At 40.9% G+C, this 13229-nt stretch overlaps 1 protein-coding gene across 1 annotated transcript in view; it reads right to left on the bottom strand.

Annotated features, from left to right (window-relative positions):
* LOC141569370 (uncharacterized) overlaps positions 1-13229 on the bottom strand; it is a 172059-nt gene that overhangs the window by 135513 nt on the left and 23317 nt on the right. The window lies entirely within an intron of this gene.

A 13229-nucleotide genomic window follows, 5' to 3' on the forward strand; every position in this document is an offset into this window, starting at 1 on the left:
AAGAACCGAGATGTCTTTATTTGCTCATTATATAGAATATTGCTATTTTTTTCTCCAGGTATTAATTTTTAGATGAGAAATCAAAGAAGTTGATTTCTTAACTCAGAGAAGTTAAGTAGTTTGCCCTGATTCATTCACTAAGCAAGTAAGAGACAGAACAGAGATCTGAGCTCAAACGTAGGCAATCCGAGAGCCCAGACTACTTCACTAGTCGGCCTTGGCAGATAACGCCTCTGTTCGCCCCTGACCACTTCCCAGGGCTTGTTGATGAACCCCAAGTTGGACACCTCCACCCTACACCTTGAATAGACTTCTACATACTATACCCATCACATCCCATGACCCCAGTTTTCAAAGAATAAATACACCAGGAAAAGACCACTGCAAGTGAGTCATTTTACATGGGAATCAAAATTTCATAGTAAATAGTTGGGGGGCGGGGGGGATGGGAAACAGGAATTAGGTTTTATCAAGACCTGAACTTGAGACATGAGACCAGAAATTATAAAGATAAGTTTGCTTGGTTTTGATTATAACAGCAACTATGTACTAACAGGAGTTGCCTAATTATCTAACAATTTATATGACAGTAAGATAAACCATCTTCTACCTCATACAATCTCATAACATTATTTCCTGTTTGACTTCCAAAGCAAGAGTATACGATCGGTCATTTTGTAAAAACGTCCAAAGTTTTCACTAATTTTACCAAGTAACTCTTTTAATTACTTCACATTTAAATTATTTAATTTTGCAACTCTCGTCTTGTCAGTTATCTCTATTTCATTCTTAAAACTTCTTACATGATTTAATTCCGCTAGATCCAGATTTGCCAATAGCTTAGTTTTCCAATATTACCATCATCAACTTCATGAAATCCTTCTCTTTTTGGAGGATTCGTGATGTCACTTGATGTTATATGCTTTGCATTGTATGGTAGGCGATATCAGACAATCATTTAGATTCACCACAAAGACATTGATGAAAATGACATCCAGGACAGACTTTCCTGTTGAATAAGGGTATGTGTTTGAGGGGAAGAAAAGTTGAAGTGGTCAGTTCATTCATTCATTCATTCATTCATTCAACAAATATGCATTGAGGACCTACTATGTGTCGAGCACTATCCTAGACCGTAAGTACACAGCAGTGAACAAAAAGAAAGTCCTTGGCTTAGTGGAATCTATAGTCCAGTGTGAGAGGTAGGAAGTAAACAACAAAATGTTGGATGGTGCTAAGTGCCATGAAGAAAAACAAAGTAGGTTTAAAAGACAGAGCATGACAGGGAATTGGACAGGGTACCCAGACAAAGTGTTTCAGGCAGAGCGATAAGCAAGGCGGGTCTGAGGTCATCTATGTTAGAACAGTACTTCTCAACCTTGTTCACCTTCCCTAGTACACCTTCCCCTTCTCCCAGGTGGGTGCTGGCCCCAGTCTCACAACCGGGTTTTCCAAAAGAAAGCCCTGCTTGTAATGCTTGCAAATTTCCATGGTGCAGATATTGTCACCCTGGCTGATTTCAACCCACCAACCTGAACATGGAATTGGGAAGAGATCCATACGGCTGGCCCTTGCACATTTGTACCAGCTGTCTCACTCTCCTCCCATTCATTCTTCACCTCGTAATTCCTTTTGCTCTCTTAGATCTCAGCTCAAACACTGCTTCATCAGGGAGCTGCCCTGATCCTCAGACTAGGTCATTTTCCTTTTTTTTTTTTCACTGTACTGTGTGTCTGTGCTTCAAACTCTCCTTGCAATTTGTAATTATGCATTTGCAATTATTAATTAATCTCTATCACACCCAGCAGACCGTAAGTGCCAGGAAGACAGAGACAGTATCCATTTTGCTCTCCATTATATTCCCAGTGTCCAGCACCATGTCTGGTACAAAAAAAAAAGGGGCTCAATAAATATGTGTTGAATTAATCAAGCAAGCAAGCAATGAAGATGGAGGGATAGGTGGATGGATGGATGAACGAACAGACGGATGGATGGATGGACGGATGGACCTGAGTTTTTGTCCCTCCTCCAAATTGTATGCAGTTACTTCCCCTCTAACTAGTGCTCAGCCTTCCTCTAAACACTTTTGCAAAAAGTACTTTTAGGAAGTAAAACATTTTCTGAGTGCGCCACCACAGGATAGTGGCACACTCCCTGTCTGACAGCTATCTGACTACTTACTGCCCAAGGACTAAACGCCACTTAATTTCTGTAGGGCTGAGTTCTATCTAGGAACTGGATCTCTCAGTGCCAGCCACTGCCTTAGTTAGGCTGTTGGGCCTCGAAAGCCCCCTGCTGTAATTAAGACAGTTCTCCAGAGTCTCCCTTGGAACTTGGGTCCATATCCAATTTCCTTCATTTCTGCATATGTTTCTTACCACTGCTCACACATAATGCCTTCTACCCAAGTTACACAGTAAGATCAACATTCACTCAGCTTGACTCCTCCAGAGAAGTAATTTTCATTTGTAACGAAAATATTTTCCCACAGTCAGAATTATCATCTCCACTATCTAAAGATGTATTGTCTTTGAAAGTGGATTTTAAAATATGGAATTGATTCAGATGTGTTAAAAATTATTAAAGAAGACAATTTAGATGATACAAGGCTTCAATATTTCACGCAGCAGACAGTCTCCATTGGAAGAACTACAAAATGGGGCAGCTTTTAGAGGATAAAGAACCAAGAACAAGGAAGAGACAAATAGAAAATATCTGATTGGCTGGGCCGCATAGTCAACCTCATTTGGGGACAAAGAAACGTGTATAGAGTCCAGAACTGGCTTGGCATTTGAGGATTGGCTGACTGGATATACTGTGTTTCTGGTTAAAAGGAGCTTTCACAAGAACATGAAAATTATTTAAGTACTGGTTTGCTGATGTGTCACCCCAGGCAGGAGTGGCTCCATCTTGGGTGTAGAAATTTAGTTCAGCAAATGTAAGGAGTTATTATTACATATTAAGAACCTAAGAGCTCTCCCTATTTGGATCTCCTTATCCAGGCTTTAACATCTACAAATTTGAGAGAAAATAAGTCAAAAGTTTAAATTTTAAAAAATTGTATGAGAGGTCAGTTAGGTATGAGTGATAGTATGATTTGTACCAAGAAATATATATTTGGTCTTTGTCCCATTCCTGGCACCGGGCTCCTAAAACCCTTGAGATTTCCTAAGTCATAAGAGCTATAAAGATGACTTCTGTTATTCATAACAAGCCCCTTTCAACCATACCTGAGTTTATGTTAATATAGTGACTTTTTGAAATTTCATAAGGATGGGGGCGGGTTGACAGGGGAACCAACCAAATGATTAGAGGATTGGAACTTTCAGCCCCACCCCCAGACCTCCTATTTGGGGAGAGCGACTGGAAGTTGAGTTAATCACTAATGGCCAATGATCTAATCAATTATGCCCGTGTAATGGAGTCTCCGAAAGCAAAACAAAAGGATGGGCTTCAGAGAGCTTCCAGGTTGGTGAACAGGAGAAGATGCTGGGAGAGGGACAGGCCCAGAGAGGGCATGGAAGGTCCACACCCCTTCCTACACAGCCTTGCCTTTTGCATCTCTTCCATCTGGGTGTTCTCGAGTTATATCCTTTTAAAATAAACCAGTAATCTAGCAAGTACATTGTTTTCTTGGCTTCTGTAAACTACTCTAGCAAATTAATTGAACCTGAGGAGGTGGTCATGGGAACCTCTGATCTATAGCTGGTGTGACAGAAGCACAGGTGACAACCCTAGACTTGAGGTTGGCATCTGAAGTTGTGGTGTGGGGGTAGTCTTATGTTCCAGAATTGCTTGATGTGTGGAAAACCCACGCATCTGGTGTCAGAGTGAAGCAGTGTTGTAGTCGAGTAGTGAGAGCAGAGGAGAAGCAAAGGACCATTTTTCCTTTACAGTATAATGCAAGTCCCCTAAATAAACAGGTGAGGGGGGACCACCACATTCATGAGACTTTAAAAGCTTTTCATCTGGCATTGCAGAATTCTTCCTGGCAGATTTTTGCAATTTCAATCATTTGGCACAATTAGGAGTAATGTGTAACCTGTAGGCCATATACTGCCAACTTCAGTTTGCAACACAGCCTAGAATCTAATTTTAGGAATACTTCAATACTAATAACGGAGAAACTCAGATCCACTTAAAGAAACTCAGCCCAGCCCTGGTCTGACACTTGCTCATCAAGTATTTATGATCATATCTCACAGACAAGAAAGGACCAGTTAAGTGCCTGACCTGCTGTGTGTGCCGTTCCCTGGGAGAGGTCATTGGAGAGTCCAGCCTGGGCCTGGACTTGGGCCTTTATAAGGGGTCATGGTTGGAGCTGACACTGAAGCAGTTTCCCACAGAATAACAGCTATGAGTCTTTCTGTCTCCTCAGTTGAAAATGAAACCCAGGCCCCAGGGATAATCTACAATCCCATAACATTCCCAAAATACCATTAAAGCCATTTTATCTTCTATCACTTACCATATAACTCATATTTTTAAATATGAAAGTATAATTTCAATGAAAAAATGCAATATTGAGACACATTATGAGGCAAACCACATTTCACGAGGTCATCCAAGGAAATTCAAATAAACCAGCTATAAAAGTCCCTTACTCTACAATAAAATGTACTCAAAGCTCAGCATTACAATTAGATACTTCTATTATGCAATTTCTGAAAGTTTATCTCCCCAAAAGGAAATCTTTTAAGTGAAAGAGACATCATTAAAAAAAACCAAAAAGGACTAAGCTTCAATGATGGCATTTTCTAGTTTAATAACAGGTCTGGATAATAACAGGAAATAAATCAAGCTCGAAAGCATTTATTTTTCTTGGACTACCCTTGTGCATATATAGGGGAGCAAATTTTGCCACCCCAAACTGTTGTCCCTTTGGTTTGAGGATTAATTTAAGTGGATTATTTTTAAGAAACAGTAGACTCAGGAAGGTTTTTGTTTTTTTTCTTGTTACCACCCCCTTAGGGTGGGATGGTGAGAGATGCAGGATATTAATCATTTAAGTACCAAATAATATAAAACATTGTTTTCACATGAGATTAAATGTGGAGGTCCAAGAGGGCAGGGCTGTGAACAAGCTCCCTCCCATGAACAAAATGAAAAGTACATGTATAGAGAAAGTAGTTACTCCTGAGAGACAACTGCTAAATGATCAGCTTCTTAACAACAAACAACAGAAACAAAGAAGCTGTATAAGGAAGGCGGAGAAGCTGCAGGAGCCGTGAGGGAGCTTCCACAACTCTCCAGGCTGGAGGAGTGAGTGAAGGCCATTGTCACATCCCCTCCACCTCCACGGGGCGGCGGGAGCTCCACTGGGGGGCTTTGGACAAGTGCAGCCTCCCAGCAGAGCCTAGGTGCCAGCTATATCACCTGGAGCCTTTTGCCTCTGAACAAGCAGGAGCAACAGGATGGTCACCACACCCAGCCAGCCTTCTTGCCGAGTAGTGTGCCCGCCAACCAGGCAGGTCGGTGCCCCAGGCGCCATAAGTACCTGCTTGGCTCCAAGAAGCCTCCCAAACTACCCAGCACTTAGAACCCACACAGAGGTAGGTCTCTTCTACATGGGACCACTTTCAGTACAACAAACAAGAGAGAAACTGTATAAAGGTGCTTACCAGCAGCTGCAGGGATGCTCTGGCATCAGAGTGACCAGCAAACACTGGTCCCCTCCATCTCTGTATGGTGGGAAGGGGCTCCATCCAGGTTCTCTGACCTGGCTGCAAGCTCTCTCAGCCTGAGCCCATTTCCGTCAGAACAAAGGGAGCAAGCAGGATCAACAAGGCAGTACGATATGCACCTGACTTCCCCACCTGGAGCCACTCCTGCTTAGCTGGCCTGTGCCCCAGAAGACTTAGGCACCCGCTGGGCTCCTATCGGCCGGCCTGCCAAAACCACCCAGCACACACAGTCTACATGGAGCCCACTTCTACATCAGGTCACTTTTCCAAAACTGGAAGACATAGCTATTCTGTCTAATTCATAGAAAGTCAAACAAAATGAAAAGACAAAACAGCTCTCAAAGGAAGGAGCAAGAAAAATTCCCAGAAAAAAAAAACCCTGCGAAAATGAAAAATAAGTAATTTACCTGATAAAGAATTCAAACAGTCATGAGGATGCTCACAAAACTTGAGAGTGGAATGTAGGAACTTAGGGAGAACTTCAAGAAAGAGTGAGAAAGTGTAAGAAAGAATCAACAGACCTGAAATATATAATAATCGAAATGAAAAACACATTAGAAAGAATCGCCAGCAGATTACCTAACGGAAGAACAGATCAGCAACCTGGAAGACAGGCTAGTGGAAAAGTCCAGGCCCAGATGGTTTCACAGGTGAATTCTACCAAACATTCAAAGACGAATTAATACATATCCTTCTTAAACTATTTCAAAAAATTGAAGAGGAAAGAACACTTCCAAACTCATTTTATGAAGCCAGCATCACCCTGATATGCAAACCAGATAAAGACATTCCAAAAAAAGAAAAGGAAAGAAAAGAAAAGAAAAGAAAAGAAAAGAAAAGAAAAGAAAAGAAAAGAAAAGAAAATTATAGCCCAATACCCTTCATGAGCATAGATGCAAAAAAGAAAGAAGGAAAAAATTGGACCACTTTGTTATGCCATATACGAAAATAAACTCAAAATGGATTGAAGACTTAAATGCAAGACCTGAAATCGTAAAACTCCTAGAAGAAAACATAGGCAATAAACTCTTTGACACTACTCTTAGCAACATCTTTTTAGATATATCTCCTGGAGCAAGGGAAACAAAAGATAAAATAAACAAATGGGACTACATCATACTAAAAAATGTTTGCACAGTGAAGGAAACCGTCAACAAAATGAAAAGACAACCTACTGAATGGGAGAAGATATTTGCAAATGATAACCTGATAAATGGCTATGACACAAAATATATAGAGAACTCACAAAAACCAAACAAACTCACGAAATCCAATTAAAAAGGGGGCAGAGGACCTGAATAGACATTTCTCCAAAGAGGACATACTGATGGCCAACAGACACATGAAAATATACTCAACATCACTAATAATCAAGGAAATGCAAATTAAAACCACAATGAGTGATCACCTCACACCTCTCAGAATGGCTGTCATCAATAAATCAACAAATAACAATTTTTGCAAAGATAGGAAAGTCTGGTGCACTGTTGGTGAAATTGTACATTAGTGCAGCCACTATGGAAAACTGTATGGAGAGTCAAAAAAAAAAAAAATTTAAAAACAGAGCTGCCATAGGATCCAGCAATTCCGCTTTTGGGTATTTATCCAAAGAAAACAAAAGCACTAATTTGAAAAGATATCTGCACCCCTATGTTCATTGCAGCATTACTAGTAATAACCAAGATATGGAAGCGACCTAGAAGTCCATCAACAAACGAATGGATAAAGAAGTGATACACACACACACACACACACACACACACACAATGGAATAGTCTCAGCGATAAAAAAAGAATGAATCTTGCTATATGCGACAACATGTATGAACCTAGAGGGCATTATGCTAAGTGAAGTACATCAGACAGAGAAAGAAAAATACTGTATGATCTCACTCATGCATGGAATCTACAAAACCAAAAATGAATAAAGAAAAGAAAAAAAAAATAGAAACAGACCCATAGGTATAAAGAACAAACTGATGGTTAGCAAAGTGGGGTGGGAGTGGGGATAGACTGAGGGTATAGGAACAAAAAATAATAATGATAAAATAAAATAAATAAGCACACTTTATGGATGAGAATATAGTATTTGCATTAACTTTGAGATGATTCAGGAGAGCTCAAAGAAATGGGGCCATGTGGCGGCTTTGCTTCTGTGTGCTCCTCTCCCAGCCCTCCCAGAAGTGCTCTGCTCAGCGCCAGGGCTGCCCAGACTTCAGTAAGATGAATACATTACTAGTTCTGTAGAAAAGTTTGAGAGGCTCCACTCGAAACACGAAAACATTAACAAATGGCTCCCCATGCTGACCCAATTTTTAAGGAAGCTTGCCAAAAGTACCCTTCTGGAAGGAGAGGATGGATGGACACTCAGTGAATTCTCATAGGACTTTGATGGGTCTGGCTCACAGACTGTGCTAATTAATCCTATGTGAATAGGCGGGAAGTTCCCCCTATAGCTTTCTGAGGAGTCATTTATCAAATCTCCATTTCAGTAAATGAGTTATGTGCCTCTGTTTTTCCGGCGGGGGGAGGGGGGGGCAGGCACAACAGTCCCAGTGGGTGGATTGGACTAGATCAGTGGCTTTCAACTCCCCTGTTACCTTCTTCAAGGGACCAAAGGTACTTTAATGAGAGGGGGGAAAATTCAAGCATTTCTTCTCTGCAACCCCATCCACACTCCTGCTTTTTAATCTGTTTTACATATTGGAGTACCCAGTCATTTTTATCAGGGAAAATGATACTGTGCTGAAAATTTGGAAGCCACTCATTCCTACTCACTCTCATAGAAGAGGATTCTGAGTATAAATGTTAAACTCCATCTCACGTACTGTCTTCCCTGGTTCTGCGTGCACAGGGAGATACCCAATGGATAAAGCTGGATACTCAAGTCTGGAGCTCCTGAGAGACAGTGTGTTCTCATACAGAGAGCCCTGAGTGAGACAGAACACGGAATTTCTGCAATAAATTCAGCGGGACTACACTATTTCTTATAATGTTCTATGTATTAACTGATGGCACACGTCACTAAAGGCATATCTAGGAGGGACAAAAATAGCCCTGTACAAATAAGCAGGGACCTGGTGTTCTAAAGGGTTCCATATCCTTCAGAAATCTTCCGTGAATATTATTCCTCTCCAGTGAGATTTTGGCAAGAGTTCAGCTTTCGACAAGAGATACCATGTTTCCCCGAAAATAAGACTGGGTCTTATATTAAGTTTTGCTCCAAAAGACACGTTAGGGCTTATGTTCAGGGGATGTCCTCCTGAAAAATCATGCTAGGGCTTATTTGGGGGAAAACATGGTATGTGATCAGTTAAGGGAGTATCTGCAATTTGACAATCAATTCTGCCAATGTATATAGAAGCATCTGGACAACTATGAGAGCCCAGACTTCCAGACCTTAGAGCGTACTTGAGAGAACTTTCGCTGAGAAAATTCTCTGAGCTCGTGTTACCAACTGCCCAACTGGTAAAGAGAAAAGAAAAAAGAAAAAAAAACTTCAACGAAGTGTTCTTTTTATTTTAGTGGTGTACTTGGTGGTGAATCCCTCAAAGCAGTCTAACTGCAATATGTAATCCTGAGGCATTAAATGAATTGAGCTGTTGTTTATTTTATATGCACCAATTAAATGTTGGAGGATCCCTCCTGAAAATGAACGTGTAAAACAGATGCACTCCTGCCATCCTAGAGCTTACATTCAAGTGGAGAGATGGATATTAAACGAGCCATCATAAAATAAACGCCTGAGTACAGATTGTGAAAAATACTTTGGAGGAACAGTCCAGGAAGAGAGAATGACAGAGTGACCTAATTTAAACTGTGAAGGGATGTATGAAGGAAGCTCTCGCTGAGGAAATGACATTTAAACTGAGATGTAAAGGATTAGTCATAACTCTCCAGCTAAAAGGAGGATTAAGGGTATTTCAGGCCGAAAATCCACAGGTAGGAAACCCCTGAGGCTAAGGAGACTACAGTAGGTCTTGTCAGCTGGAAATCAGTGAGCCAGGAGATTGTCAGGGGAGGGTTTTGAGGGATCAAAGCCAAACAAGCTGAATAAATCAAGACCTCACAGATCCTGGGAAAGAAGTCTGCTTGTGAACAAAAAGTAGCACAAAGGAATCTTCTACACGGCCTTATTGAGGTGTAATTGACCTACCATATAATTTCTCTATTTAAGCCTACGGTTTGGTGAGTTTTAATAAATTTATACACACATTGGAATTGGTCCTATACAATATAATTGGGTGCAGAACTTTGATCAACTTTTTAAGTAAATGGGCCATCTGTATTTCTTTCTCGTGGTTTCACAATTCCTATTGTTTTGACTTTTTTTTAATATTCATGATTATGGAGGCTCTTTTCGGTTTATGAATATTAATCCTTTGTCTATTATATGCATATAGTTTCTCCCAGTCTCTTTATCTTTTATTTTGTTTATGGTTTATGGTAACTTTCGTCATGAAAACATTATTCATTTTACAAGAGAACTCTGTGTATCTGGGGCGGGGAGGATAGTGGCTGCTGCTGGGTTTGGTGTCTTGTTTGTGGCTTCTTTGCCCCAAAATTACTGAGATAATCTTTATATTATTTTAGCACACCATGGTATAGTTTACGATGTTTACTCCTCTAAGGAATTTGGAATTTATTTTAAGGCATGCTGTAAGATAAGAATAAACTTTTTTCTTTTTCTAAATAATAGCCGATTTTCTCAATAGCATTAATGAAATACTTCATGAGTCCCCTTCAATTTGAAATGCCACCTTTAATATGCTAAATTTCCATAAGCACACATGCATGGGTTACCGGAATCTCTAAAGTTGCTGGATTCTCTAAAGACATTCTTCTTTCTAGTAAGAGATGACAGCAATTCCTGCTAGTAAAATCGTGGTATCAGCTTATATGTGTGCTTCTCACCTTAGGAAGAGGTGAGGTACTCAGCTCAGAGGGATGTGATATGAAGCCATGATAGAAGAGCTGCTTTAAAATGAGAGTGTGGACAACACCACATTACATTTCACTTTCAACTGAATTAAATATCTATTGACCCAGATTTTCATGATGCTCCTAAAAGTACAGGTTCTTCTTTAGCTTCTGAAGCTCTGGGGACAATAGAAAGCTAAACAGCTACGTTCAGAATAGATTCCTGACCACAGAGGCAAAGACCAAGGGAAGATCAATAAACGCTGCAAATAATGTTATGCTTAGAAAAAAGATTTCATCGCAAGGCGGTGCCTGAGTAAGACGAGGGTTAATAATGGAAGAGCAGTGACTGATTCTCTCCTGCTTGTCCTGTAAACTACTTACCTGAGAGACCCTGACTGGAATTTGTTCAGGAGGAAACTTACTGGCAAGCATTTCAAATTTAATAACTAATGAATTCAAGGTCTAGAATCTGTGGGGAATAGAGAAATGACTGATCAAAGAAGGACTAGACCACACTTTGAGCCCCCACCCCAGATGGGACCATCCTAATGGAGTTAAAATACAAGCAAGGGCTACAAATTAGAAACCATTATCCCACAAGCCTCGAATATCTTAGAGGCAGGAGATTTCCACCAGACACTTTGTGTATTTGGGGCCATGCTATGTGAGAGTGGTCTCGGTCAGAAAAAAGCTTAGCGTTGATTTACTTATTTGGTTTTCTTCTATTGTAACAGTCCTAAGAAAGTAAGAGCGAGGATTTTGAGTTGAGTCCGTTCTTCCAATGATCTTGTTAAAACAACAGCAATTTACTGAATACCTTCTTCCCAAAATCTATGATGTCAAAATAGCTACTGTTCTCCCCTTTTTACAGAGGAGGAAACTGAGGCTCGAAGAATTTAAGTAACATGAAACAAGTGCACGGCATGGCCATGACTTCAGGCTAGGCCCAGCTGATGCCAGAGCTTATACGCTTAACCATTGAAACCATACCAGCTCAAAGTTAGGAACGGATGGAACGGCGAGGGTAATGGGTATGAGATAAGGAAACTAGAATCCTTGTGCAGCAAAGAAACTATTAGAAGCGGGATTGCATCTGAATTTCTCCGGATAGAAATGAGAGGAAGCCAGGTTTATTTTCAATAAACCCAAGTACGACTCATCCGTCAGCCCTGGTGCTTAATTGAAGAAATGGATGCTTGTTCGTTTAGATGACTTTTCATCTGTTGTTCTTGTTGTTTTGTACAACAAAAGGCTGGCTCACTAAACCAGCCTAAGCTGACAATGGTTTGGTTAAAATATTCCTACCACAATCAAATGTCTTCATTTAATTTCAAACTATAATTAGAAAATGTTATTTTGAATGTTTATCACTTAACGTTGGTACAGACTAGCTTAGGTTCATTTTAAGCACCTTTTCTTATTTAATGTTATTAAAGACAGGAGACATCGATAGTGCAGTGTGTCGTTTGGTTTTGTCATCAGACAAGCAGCAATTATGAGCAGTAGGCTTTAATCGAGTCTGCTGAACAGACCAGATTGCATTATACGGCTCAGAGTAGGAGACAGGGGAAATACTCAATGTATCTGACAAAAATATAAACTTAGAAGTCACCCTAGGTGGAAAAAGACGGACTTTGCTGAGTGGGACAATTTTTAAAAGACAGGATCAAATTCAGGACTAACTTTCAGGGGGAAATGGTAAGAAGGAGGAGAAAATAAAGCAAAATGCCGAGGCAGGTCAGCTTCCAGAACGTGGCTAGGCCAGGGGCCCCGATTCCAGCTCAGGTACCTGAGCTCTAAAGGCTGCAGGTAAATCCCACTGTGCAAAGGTAAATTTCTCCACCACCGGGACAATGTTCCTTTACCCTGAAGAACAGCCCAAACTTGTCCAAGGGGAGAGGTTTGGATTCACACTGCTAAACAGAGACCAGTTGCAAGTGATTTCACTCGTAATTCAAACACCCGCCTCGTGTTTGAGCCAGAATCTCAAACCGTACTCATCATGCATCCTGTGTTTCCCACCACCAAAATGTTTTAGATAGAATGACATCTTGAACCCATCTTGCTCAGAACTATATGATTCTCCAAGTATAACATCATGGGGAGAATTGGCACAACAGCAGTTTCTGAGGGAAAGAAAAATGTCCCAAAATTATTCCCCAGGAACTGAGAAACACCAACAGGGGGATGACGGTAAGAACAGCATCTAAATCAAAGGGGTAACAAGACGAAAGCACTCTATTCAGAATACCACGTTCTGTTCTAAGAAACACATTCTAATAATGATGCTGATAAAGTGGAATGTAACCAGCAGAGGGTGGTCAGGATCGCGAGGCGTAAGGGACATTAGGAGGGGTGGGAGTTGTTAGGGAATATTGGTCTGGAGCTCCTGGTCATAGAGTTCTCCCCACAGCCTTACCATCAGAAATGACCTGGGAGTCCAAGCCAGAGAGAGAGGCTAGAAATGAACAGATTACCCACTTACTCCTGAGAGACCACGAGGACCAACGTCAGCATGCCTCACCTCCCATTCACCCATTAAAGGCCAAGTTTCCAGGCCATCCATCGTCACTGGACTCTTCTCCTCATCGGACCCTGGACACAGCGGACTGGCCCCATCGTC

The sequence above is a fragment of the Rhinolophus sinicus genome, chromosome 11 (genome assembly GCF_057876585.1).
Source record: "Rhinolophus sinicus isolate RSI-liver-muscle chromosome 11, RSI-T2T, whole genome shotgun sequence".
Taxonomy (NCBI): Eukaryota; Metazoa; Chordata; class Mammalia; order Chiroptera; family Rhinolophidae; genus Rhinolophus; species Rhinolophus sinicus.